General features: G+C 46.9%; 2 protein-coding genes across 2 annotated transcripts in view; both read left to right on the forward strand.

Moving 5' to 3' along the window:
- Positions 1-12,046, forward strand: part of LOC116937136 (transient receptor potential cation channel subfamily V member 4-like) — a 207,776-nt gene that overhangs the window by 164,995 nt on the left and 30,735 nt on the right.
- LOC142908241 (uncharacterized) overlaps positions 1-12,046 on the forward strand; it is a 41,083-nt gene that overhangs the window by 17,843 nt on the left and 11,194 nt on the right. The window lies entirely within an intron of this gene.

The raw sequence follows: 12,046 nt of genomic DNA on the forward strand, positions 1-12,046 counted from the left end.
CTATGAGATGTTAACTACACGGTGGCTATGAGTTGTTAACTACGCGGTGGCTATGAGATGTTAGCTACACGGTGGCTATGAGATGTTAGCTACACGGTGGCTATGAGATGTTAGCTACACGGTGGCTATGAGATGTTAGCTACACGGTGGCTATGAGATGTTAACTACACGGTGGCTATGAGATGTTAGCTACACGGTGGCTATGAGATGTTAACTACACTGTGGCTATGAGATGTTAGCTACGCGGTGGCTATGAGATGTTAGCTACGCGGTGGCTATGAGATGTTAGCTACACGGTGGCTATGAGATGTTAACTACGCGGTGGCTATGAGATGTTAGCTACGCGGTGGCTATGAGATGTTAGCTACACGGTGGCTATGAGATGTTAGCTACACGGTGGCTATGAGATGTTAACTACGCGGTGGCTATGAGATGTTAGCTACACGGTGGCTATGAGATGTTAACTACACGCTGGCTATGAGATGTTAACTACGCGGTGGCTATGAGATGTTAGCTACACGGTGGCTATGAGATGTTAGCTACACGGTGGCTATGAGATGTTAACTACGCGGTGGCTATGAGATGTTAGCTACACGGTGGCTATGAGATGTTAACTACGCGGTGGCTATGAGATGTTAGCTACGCGGTGGCTATGAGATGTTAACTACGCGGTGGCTATGAGATGTTAACTACACGGTGGCTATGAGATGTTAACTACACGGTGGCTATGAGATGTTAGCTACACGGTGGCTATGAGATGTTAGCTACACGGTGGCTATGAGATGTTAACTACGCGGTGGCTATGAGATGTTAGCTACACGGTGGCTATGAGATGTTAACTACGCGGTGGCTATGAGATGTTAACTACACGGTGGCTATGAGATGTTAGCTACACGGTGGCTATGAGATGTTAACTACGCGGTGGCTATGAGATGTTAACTACACGGTGGCTATGAGATGTTAACTACACGGTGGCTATGAGATGTTAGCTACGCGGTGGCTATGAGATGTTAGCTACACGGTGGCTATGAGATGTTAGCTACACGGTGGCTATGAGATGTTAACTACACGGTGGCTATGAGATGTTAACTACACGGTGGCTATGAGATGTTAACTACACGGTGGCTATGAGATGTTAGCTACACGGTGGCTATGAGATGTTAGCTACGCGGTGGCTATGAGATGTTAGCTACACGGTGGCTATGAGATGTTAGCTACGCGGTGGCTATGAGATGTTAGCTACACGGTGGCTATGAGGTGTTAGCTACACGGTGGCTATGAGATGTTAGCTACACGGTGGCTATGAGATGTTAACTACGCGGTGGCTATGAGATGTTAGCTACACGGTGGCTATGAGATGTTAGCTACACGGTGGCTATGAGATGTTAACTACGCGGTGGCTATGAGATGTTAGCTACACGGTGGCTATGAGATGTTAGCTACACGGTGGCTATGAGATGTTAACTACGCGGTGGCTATGAGGTGTTAACTACACGGTGGCTATGAGATGTTAGCTCAGGGGTCGGGAACCTTTTTGACTAAGAGAGCCATGAAAGCAAAAAAATTGGAAATTTATTTCAGTGAGAGCCATATAATATATTTTAAAAGTGAATTCAACTAAATGTCAGTATAATAAGCCTCTGAATTTATTCTTTTAAATAATGTTGTTATAACACTCACCATTAATGCGACTTCTGGTGCTGCATGGATTTGCTGATGTCTTTGTAGTCGGGTTGGTACTTGGTGAGGTTAAGCTTCATGCAAGCGTTGAGGCTTTCATCCGTTAAACGTGATCGTAGGTTGGACTTGATGTTTTTAAGATGTGAGAATGACTGCTCACATGCATACGTAGATCCAAACATGGTCAATACAGCAATACTCACACGCTGCAGTGTGTGGTATGTGACAGGAAGCGCGTTCCAAGTTTTGAGAATCAGCTGGTCTTCGGGTTGGAGTTTTTTCATTTCTGTCCACATGTGCTTGCTCGCCAACTCCGCTTTCTGTCGTGTGATTCTTTCCAAATCTTCATTCAGTGACTTGAACTTATTCACCCACATGTCTGAGGCCTTCAGGTCAGCCACTTCTGCTTCAAAATCTCTGACGGAGACACCAGGGATGTAATTCAGGTCGGCTGTGTTCAGTGAACACTCGTTTGGATGGGTGATGAACTTAAAAAGACGAGTGTGCTCACGAAATTCTCCAAAGCGTGCTTTGAAGGACTGTAGGAGACTGGATGTGCAGCCAGCTAGCTGGTGGAGATCAAGGTTTTGAATGGGCTCACTTGCTGTGCATGCATCTTTAAATTGGCTCAGTTTTTCAAAATGTAGTAAACGACCTGTTTCAAGATCCGTGATGAAAAGCTCCAGCTTGTTTTCAAAAGCAAATACAGCTTCAATACAGCTTCAACGTGACTTTACCGAAAAAACTAAGAATATGAATTACTGCAGTCACGAAAGCTTTAAATCAAAATTCAAATACAGCTTGTTGAAGGGATAACACTGTATTTCCAATGCCTTGCATTTTCACGTTGAGCTGGTTCAGATGTTCAGTCAGATCTACGAGATAGTAAAACTTGAGGAGCCACTCGGTGTCGGCTAGCTCAGGATGCCCGACGCCTTTCATTTCAAGGAAAGTCCGGATTTCGTTCAGGCAAGCCGCAAAACGGCTAAGCACCTTCCCTCTTGACAACCAACGCACATTGCTGTGCAAAAGCAGACCAGGATAGTTATTTACAACTTCATCCAGCAGTGTTTTAAACTGGCGATCATTTAAGGCTCGGGCAACAATAAAGTTGATCACACGAATGACCAGCGACATCACTTCGCCAAACTGCCTGTCACACATCTGAGCACAAAGTGCCTCCTGGTGTATAATGCAATGGAAACTTAGGATGGGTCTATTTTCATGTTCACGGAGAAGCGCCACAAATCCTTTGTTTTTCCCCACCATACACGGAGCACCATCAGTACACACTGAGAGAAGTTTATCCATAGGTAGACTTTTTTCTTGAGCAAACTCCATGAAAGACTTGAATAAATCCTCACCTCTTGTGGACCCTTTTAATGGCAGAACAGCAAGACTTTCTTCGCGCAGTGTGTCACCAACAGCATATCTTGCAATCACGCTGAACTGCGACAAATGGCTCACGTCTGTTGACTCATCCAAAGCCAGAGAAAAGAACGGCGCTGCATTTATGTCCTTCACTTGCGTTTCTTCCACTTTGTTTGCCATCACGATGGTACGATCATGAACAGTTCTTGCCGACAGAGGCATGTCTTGTATCCGTTTGATTATCTTGTCTTTGTTCGGAAGATCATCAAAAAGTTCATTGGCTACATCCAGAATGAACGTTTTAGCATACTCGCCATCTGTGAATGGTTTTCCGTTCCTCACTATTGCTAAAGAACCAGCAAAGCTAGCCGAATTATAGTCACCTTGCCGGGTCCATACGCGGAGTTGCTGCTGGCTAGCTTGCACCCTGCTCAGAAGCTCTTGGCACGCTTTCTTTCTGCTGTCTCCCGCAGGGTATTTTGATGCAAAGGTAGCGTGGCGCGTGTCGAAGTGCCGCTTTACATTCGACCGTTTCAACGATGTAATTTTGTCATTGCAAATTAGACACACCGCAGAACCCGCTCTCTCCACAAAGGCGAATTCTTCGGTCCACTCGTCCTGAAATGTACGATACTCGTCGTCTTTTTTTCTTTTCGCCATCTTCTTCGTCGAAGGGTTAGCTTTGAGCTAATGACCGAGCAGACGCAGTCTCAGACTGATTCAAAAGGGGGCGTTTACCTGTTTTACCCAGCAACGGCAAACGTAGGCCAGTATCATCCAATTAAAATAATGGACAATTGCTCCTGCAGCCCTGAACAGGACATGCGCAGTGAAAAATCGATGGATGGATTAAAACAAGTGAGAATATTTTGTTTTATCTGCGAGCCATATGCAATCATCAAAAGAGCCACATCTGGCTCGCGAGCCATAGGTTCCCGACCCCTGCCGGTTAGCTACACGGTGGCTATGAGATGTTAGCTACACGGTGGCTATGAGATGTTAGCTACACAGTGGCTATGAGATGTTAACTACACGGTGGCTATGAGATGTTAGCTACACGGTGGCTATGAGATGTTAACTACACGGTGGCTATGAGATGTTAGCTACACGGTGGCTATGAGATGTTAGCTACACAGTGGCTATGAGATGTTAGCTACACGGTGGCTATGAGATGTTAGCTACACGGTGGCTATGAGATGTTAACTACACGGTGGCTATGAGATGTTAACTACACGGTGGCTATGAGATGTTAGCTACACGGTGGCTATGAGATGTTAGCTACACGGTGGCTATGAGATGTTAGCTACATGGTGGGTATGAGATGTTAACTACGCTGTGGCTATGAGATGTTAGCTACACGGTGGCTATGAGATGTTAGCTACACGGTGGCTATGAGATGTTAGCTACACGGTGGCTATGAGATGTTAGCTACATGGTGGCTATGAGATGTTAACTACGCGGTGGCTATGAGATGTTAGCTACACGGTGGCTATGAGATGTTAGCTACACGGTGGCTATGAGATGTTAGCTACACGGTGGCTATGAGATGTTAGCTACACGGTGGCTATGAGATGTTAGCTACGCGGTGGCTATGAGATGTTAGCTACGCGGTGGCTATGAGATGTTAGCTACGCGGTGGCTATGAGATGTTAACTACGCGGTGGCTATGAGATGTTAACTACACGGTGGCTATGAGATGTTAGCTACACGGTGGCTATGAGATGTTAACTACGCGGTGGCTATGAGATGTTAGCTACACGGTGGCTATGAGATGTTAACTACGCGGTGGCTATGAGATGTTAGCTACACGGTGGCTATGAGATGTTAGCTACACGGTGGCTATGAGATGTTAGCTACGCGGTGGCTATGAGATGTTAACTACACGGTGGCTATGAGATGTTAACTACACGGTGGCTATGAGATGTTAGCTACACGGTGGCTATGAGATGTTAGCTACACGGTGGCTATGAGATGTTAACTACACGGTGGCTATGAGATGTTAGCTACACGGTGGCTATGAGATGTTAGCTACACGGTGGCTATGAGATGTTAACTACGCGGTGGCTATGAGATGTTAACTACGCGGTGGCTATGAGATGTTAGCTACACGGTGGCTATGAGATGTTAGCTACACGGTGGCTATGAGATGTTAGCTACACGGTGGCTATGAGATGTTAACCACACGGTGGCTATGAGATGTTAGCTACACGGTGGCTATGAGATGCTAGCTACACGGTGGCTATGAGATGTTAGCTACACGGTGGCTATGAGATGTTAGCTACACGGTGGCTATGAGATGTTAACCACACGGTGGCTATGAGATGTTAGCTACACGGTGGCTATGAGATGTTAGCTACACGGTGGCTATGAGATGTTAGCTACACGGTGGCTATGAGATGTTAGCTACACGGTGGCTATGAGATGTTAGCTACACGGTGGCTATGAGATGTTAGCTACGCGGTGGCTATGAGATGTTAGCTACGCGGTGGCTATGAGATGTTAGCTACACGGTGGCTATGAGATGTTAGCTACACTGTGGCTATGAGATGTTAACTACGCGGTGGCTATGAGATGTTAGCTACACGGTGGCTATGAGATGTTAACTACACGGTGGCTATGAGATGTTAGCTACACGGTGGCTATGAGATGTTAGCTACACGGTGGCTATGAGATGTTAGCTACACGGTGGCTATGAGATGTTAGCTACACGCTGGCTATGAGATGTTAACTACACGGTGGCTATGAGATGTTAGCTACACGGTGGCTATGAGATGTTAACTACACGGTGGCTATGAGATGTTAGCTACACGGTGGCTATGAGATGTTAGCTACACGGTGGCTATGAGATGTTAGCTACACGGTGGCTATGAGATGTTAACTACGCGGTGGCTATGAGATGTTAGCTACACGGTGGCTATGAGATGTTAGCTACACGGTGGCTATGAGATGTTAGCTACGCGGTGGCTATGAGATGTTAGCTACACGGTGGCTATGAGATGTTAACTACGCGGTGGCTATGAGATGTTAACTACGCGGTGGCTATGAGATGTTAGCTACACGGTGGCTATGAGATGTTAGCTACACGGTGGCTATGAGATGTTAGCTACACGGTGGCTATGAGATGTTAGCTACGCGGTGGCTATGAGATGTTAGCTACGCGGTGGCTATGAGATGTTAGCTACACGGTGGCTATGAGATGTTAACTACACGGTGGCTATGAGATGTTAGCTACACGGTGGCTATGAGATGTTAGCTACACGGTGGCTATGAGATGTTAGATACACGGTGGCTATGAGATGTTAGCTACACGGTGGCTATGAGATGTTAACTACGCGGTGGCTATGAGATGTTAGCTACGCGGTGGCTATGAGATGTTAACTACGCGGTGGCTATGAGATGTTAACTACACGGTGGCTATGAGATGTTAGCTACGCGGTGGCTATGAGATGTTAACTACGCGGTGGCTATGAGATGTTAGCTACGCGGTGGCTATGAGATGTTAACTACGCGGTGGCTATGAGATGTTAACTACGCGGTGGCTATGAGATGTTAACTACGCGGTGGCTATGAGATGTTAACTACGCGGTGGCTATGAGATGTTAACTACACGGTGGCTATGAGATGTTAACTACACGGTGGCTATGAGATGTTAGCTACACGGTGGCTATGAGATGTTAACTACGCGGTGGCTATGAGATGTTAGCTACGCGGTGGCTATGAGATGTTAGCTACACGGTGGCTATGAGATGTTAGCTACACGGTGGCTATGAGATGTTAGCTACACGGTGGCTATGAGATGTTAATTACGCGGTGGCTATGAGATGTTAGCTACGCGGTGGCTATGAGATGTTAGCTACGCGGTGGCTATGAGATGTTAGCTACACGGTGGCTATGAGATGTTAGCTACGCGGTGGCTATGAGATGTTAGCTACACGGTGGCTATGAGATGTTAGCTACGTGGTGGCTATGAGATGTTAGCTACACGGTGGCTATGAGATGTTAACTACGTGGTGGCTATGAGATGTTAGCTACACGGTGGCTATGAGATGTTAACTACGCGGTGGCTATGAGATGTTAGCTACACGGTGGCTATGAGATGTTAACTACACGGTGGCTATGAGATGTTAGCTACACGGTGGCTATGAGATGTTAGCTACACGGTGGCTATGAGATGTTAACTACGTGGTGGCTATGAGATGTTAGCTACACGGTGGCTATGAGATGTTAGCTACACGGTGGCTATGAGGTGTTAACTACACGGTGGCTATGAGATGTTAGCTACACGGTGGCTATGAGATGTTAGCTACACGGTGGCTATGAGATGTTAGCTACACGGTGGCTATGAGATGTTAACTACGCGGTGGCTATGAGATGTTAACTACGCGGTGGCTATGAGATGTTAACTACACGGTGGCTATGAGATGTTAACTACGCGGTGGCTATGAGATGTTAGCTACACGGTGGCTATGAGATGTTAGCTACACGGTGGCTATGAGATGTTAGCTACACGGTGGCTATGAGATGTTAGCTACACGGTGGCTATGAGATGTTAGCTACACGGTGGCTATGAGATGTTAGCTACACGGTGGCTATGAGATGTTAACTACACGGTGGCTATGAGATGTTAGCTACACGGTGGCTATGAGATGTTAGCTACACGGTGGCTATGAGATGTTAGCTACGCGGTGGCTATGAGATGTTAACTACACGTTGGCTATGAGATGTTAACTACACGATGGCTATGAGATGTTAGCTACACGGTGGCTATGAGATGTTAGCTACACGGTGGCAATGAGATGTTAACTACACGGTGGCTATGAGATGTTAACTACGCGGTGGCTATGATATGTTAGCTACGCGGTGGCTATGAGATGTTAGCTACACGGTGGCTATGAGATGTTAACTACACGGTGGCTATGAGATGTTAGCTACACGGTGGCTATGAGATGTTAACTACACGGTGGCTATGAGATGTTAGCTACACGGTGGCTATGAGATGTTAACTACACGGTGGCTATGAGATGTTAACTACGCGGTGGCTATGAGATGTTAGCTACACGGTGGCTATGAGATGTTAGCTACACGGTGGCTATGAGATGTTAGCTACACAGTGGCTATGAGATGTTAGCTACACGGTGGCTATGAGATGTTAGCTACACGGTGGCTATGAGATGTTAGCTACACGGTGGCTATGAGATGTTAACTACGCGGTGGCTATGAGATGTTAACTACGCGGTGGCTATGAGATGTTAGCTACACGGTGGCTATGATATGTTAGCTACGCGGTGGCTATGAGATGTTAGCTACACGGTGGCTATGAGATGTTAACTACACGGTGGCTATGAGATGTTAGCTACACGGTGGCTATGAGATGTTAACTACACGGTGGCTATGAGATGTTAGCTACACGGTGGCTATGAGATGTTAGCTACACGGTGGCTATGAGATGTTAGCTACACGGTGGCTATGAGATGTTAGCTAGACGGTGGCTATGAGATGTTAACTACGCGGTGGCTATGAGATGTTAACTACGCGGTGGCTATGAGATGTTAGCTACACGGTGGCTATGAGATGTTAGCTACACGGTGGCTATGAGATGTTAGCTACACGGTGGCTATGAGATGTTAACTACACGGTGGCTATGAGATGTTAGCTACACGGTGGCTATGAGATGTTAACTACACGGTGGCTATGAGATGTTAACTACGCGGTGGCTATGAGATGTTAGCTACACGGTGGCTATGAGATGTTAGCTACACGGTGGCTATGAGATGTTAGCTACACGGTGGCTATGAGATGTTAGCTACACGGTGGCTATGAGATGTTAGCTACACGGTGGCTATGAGATGTTAACTACACGGTGGCTATGAGATGTTAGCTACACGGTGGCTATGAGATGTTAGCTACACGGTAGCTATGAGATGTTAGCTACACGGTGGCTATGAGATGTTAGCTACACGGTAGCTATGAGATGTTAGCTACACGGTGGCTATGAGATGTTAGCTACACGGTGGCTATGAGATGTTAACTACACGGTGGCTATGAGATGTTAGCTACACGGTGGCTATGAGATGTTAACTACACGGTGGCTATGAGATGTTAACTACACGGTGGCTATGAGATGTTAGCTACACGGTGGCTATGAGATGTTAACTACGCGGTGGCTATGAGATGTTAACTACGCGGTGGCTATGAGATGTTAACTACGCGGTGGCTATGAGATGTTAACTACGCGGTGGCTATGAGATGTTAACTACGCGGTGGCTATGAGATGTTAGCTACGCGGTGGCTATGAGATGTTAGCTACACGGTGGCTATGAGATGTTAGCTACGCGGTGGCTATGAGATGTTAGCTACACGGTGGCTATGAGATGTTAGCTACGTGGTGGCTATGAGATGTTAGCTACACGGTGGCTATGAGATGTTAACTACGCGGTGGCTATGAGATGTTAGCTACACGGTGGCTATGAGATGTTAACTACGCGGTGGCTATGAGATGTTAGCTACACGGTGGTTATGAGATGTTAACTACACGGTGGCTATGAGATGTTAGCTACACGGTGGCTATGAGATGTTAGCTACACGGTGGCTATGAGATGTTAACTACGCGGTGGCTATGAGATGTTAACTACACGGTGGCTATGAGATGTTAGCTACACGGTGGCTATGAGATGTTAACTACACGGTGGCTATGAGATGTTAGCTACACGGTGGCTATGAGATGTTAGCTACACGGTGGCTATGAGATGTTAACTACACGGTGGCTATGAGATGTTAGCTACGCGGTGGCTATGAGATGTTAGCTACACGGTGACTATGAGATGTTAGCTACACGGTGGCTATGAGATGTTAACTACGTGGTGGCTATGAGATGTTAGCTACACGGTGGCTATGAGATGTTAGCTACACGGTGGCTATGAGATGTTAGCTACACGGTGGCTATGAGGTGTTAACTACACGGTGGCTATGAGATGTTAGCTACACGGTGGCTATGAGATGTTAGCTACACGGTGGCTATGAGATGTTAGCTACGCGGTGGCTATGAGATGTTAACTACGCGGTGGCTATGAGATGTTAACTACGCGGTGGCTATGAGATGTTAACTACACGGTGGCTATGAGATGTTAACTACGCGGTGGCTATGAGATGTTAGCTACACGGTGGCTATGAGATGTTAGCTACACGGTGGCTATGAGATGTTAGCTACACGGTGGCTATGAGATGTTAGCTACACGGTGGCTATGAGATGTTAGCTACGCGGTGGCTATGAGATGTTAACTACACGGTGGCTATGAGATGTTAGCTACACGGTGGCTATGAGATGTTAACTACACGGTGGCTATGAGATGCTAGCTACACGGTGGCTATGAGATGTTAACTACACGGTGGCTATGAGATGTTAGCTACACGGTGGCTATGAGATGTTAACTACACGCTGGCTATGAGATGTTAGCTACGCGGTGGCTATGAGATGTTAACTACACGGTGGCTATGAGATGTTAGCTACGCGGTGGCTATGAGATGTTAACGACACGGTGGCTATGAGATGTTAACTACGCGGTGGCTATGAGATGTTAACTACGCGGTGGCTATGAGATGTTAACTACACGGTGGCTATGAGATGTTAGCTACACGGTGGCTATGAGATGTTAACTACACGGTGGCTATGAGATGTTAGCTACACGGTGGCTATGAGATGTTAGCTACACGGTGGCTATGAGATGTTAACTACACGGTGGCTATGAGATGTTAGCTACGCGGTGGCTATGAGATGTTAGCTACACGGTGACTATGAGATGTTAGCTACACGGTGGCTATGAGATGTTAACTACGTGGTGGCTATGAGATGTTAGCTACACGGTGGCTATGAGATGTTAGCTACACGGTGGCTATGAGATGTTAGCTACACGGTGGCTATGAGGTGTTAACTACACGGTGGCTATGAGATGTTAGCTACACGGTGGCTATGAGATGTTAGCTACACGGTGGCTATGAGATGTTAGCTACACGGTGGCTATGAGATGTTAACTACGCGGTGGCTATGAGATGTTAACTACGCGGTGGCTATGAGATGTTAACTACACGGTGGCTATGAGATGTTAACTACGCGGTGGCTATGAGATGTTAGCTACACGGTGGCTATGAGATGTTAGCTACACGGTGGCTATGAGATGTTAGCTACACGGTGGCTATGAGATGTTAGCTACACGGTGGCTATGAGATGTTAGCTACGCGGTGGCTATGAGATGTTAACTACACGGTGGCTATGAGATGTTAGCTACACGGTGGCTATGAGATGTTAACTACACGGTGGCTATGAGATGCTAGCTACACGGTGGCTATGAGATGTTAACTACACGGTGGCTATGAGATGTTAGCTACACGGTGGCTATGAGATGTTAACTACACGCTGGCTATGAGATGTTAGCTACGCGGTGGCTATGAGATGTTAACTACACGGTGGCTATGAGATGTTAGCTACGCGGTGGCTATGAGATGTTAACGACACGGTGGCTATGAGATGTTAACTACGCGGTGGCTATGAGATGTTAGCTACGCGGTGGCTATGAGATGTTAACTACACGGTGGCTATGAGATGTTAGCTACGCGGTGGCTATGAGATGTTAGCTACACGGTGGCTATGAGATGTTAGCTACACGGTGGCTATGAGATGTTAGCTACACGCTGGCTATGAGATGTTAGCTACGCGGTGGCTATGAGATGTTAGCTACACGGTGGCTATGAGATGTTAGCTACGCGGTGGCTATGAGATGTTAACTACACGGTGGCTATGAGATGTTAGCTACACGGTGGCTATGAGATGTTAGCTACACGGTGGCTTTGAGATGTTAGCTACACGGTGGCTATGAGGTGTTAACTACACGGTGGCTATGAGATGTTAACTACACGGTGGCTATGAGATGTTAGCTACACGCTGGCTATGAGATGTTAACTACACGGTGGCTATGAGGTGTTAACTACACGGTGGCTATGA

This window comes from Petromyzon marinus (genome assembly GCF_048934315.1).
Source record: "Petromyzon marinus isolate PM22_M1 ecotype Great Lakes invasive population chromosome 77 unlocalized genomic scaffold, UKy_Petmar_22M1.pri1.0 chr77_unloc.4, whole genome shotgun sequence".
NCBI lineage: Eukaryota > Metazoa > Chordata > Hyperoartia > Petromyzontiformes > Petromyzontidae > Petromyzon > Petromyzon marinus.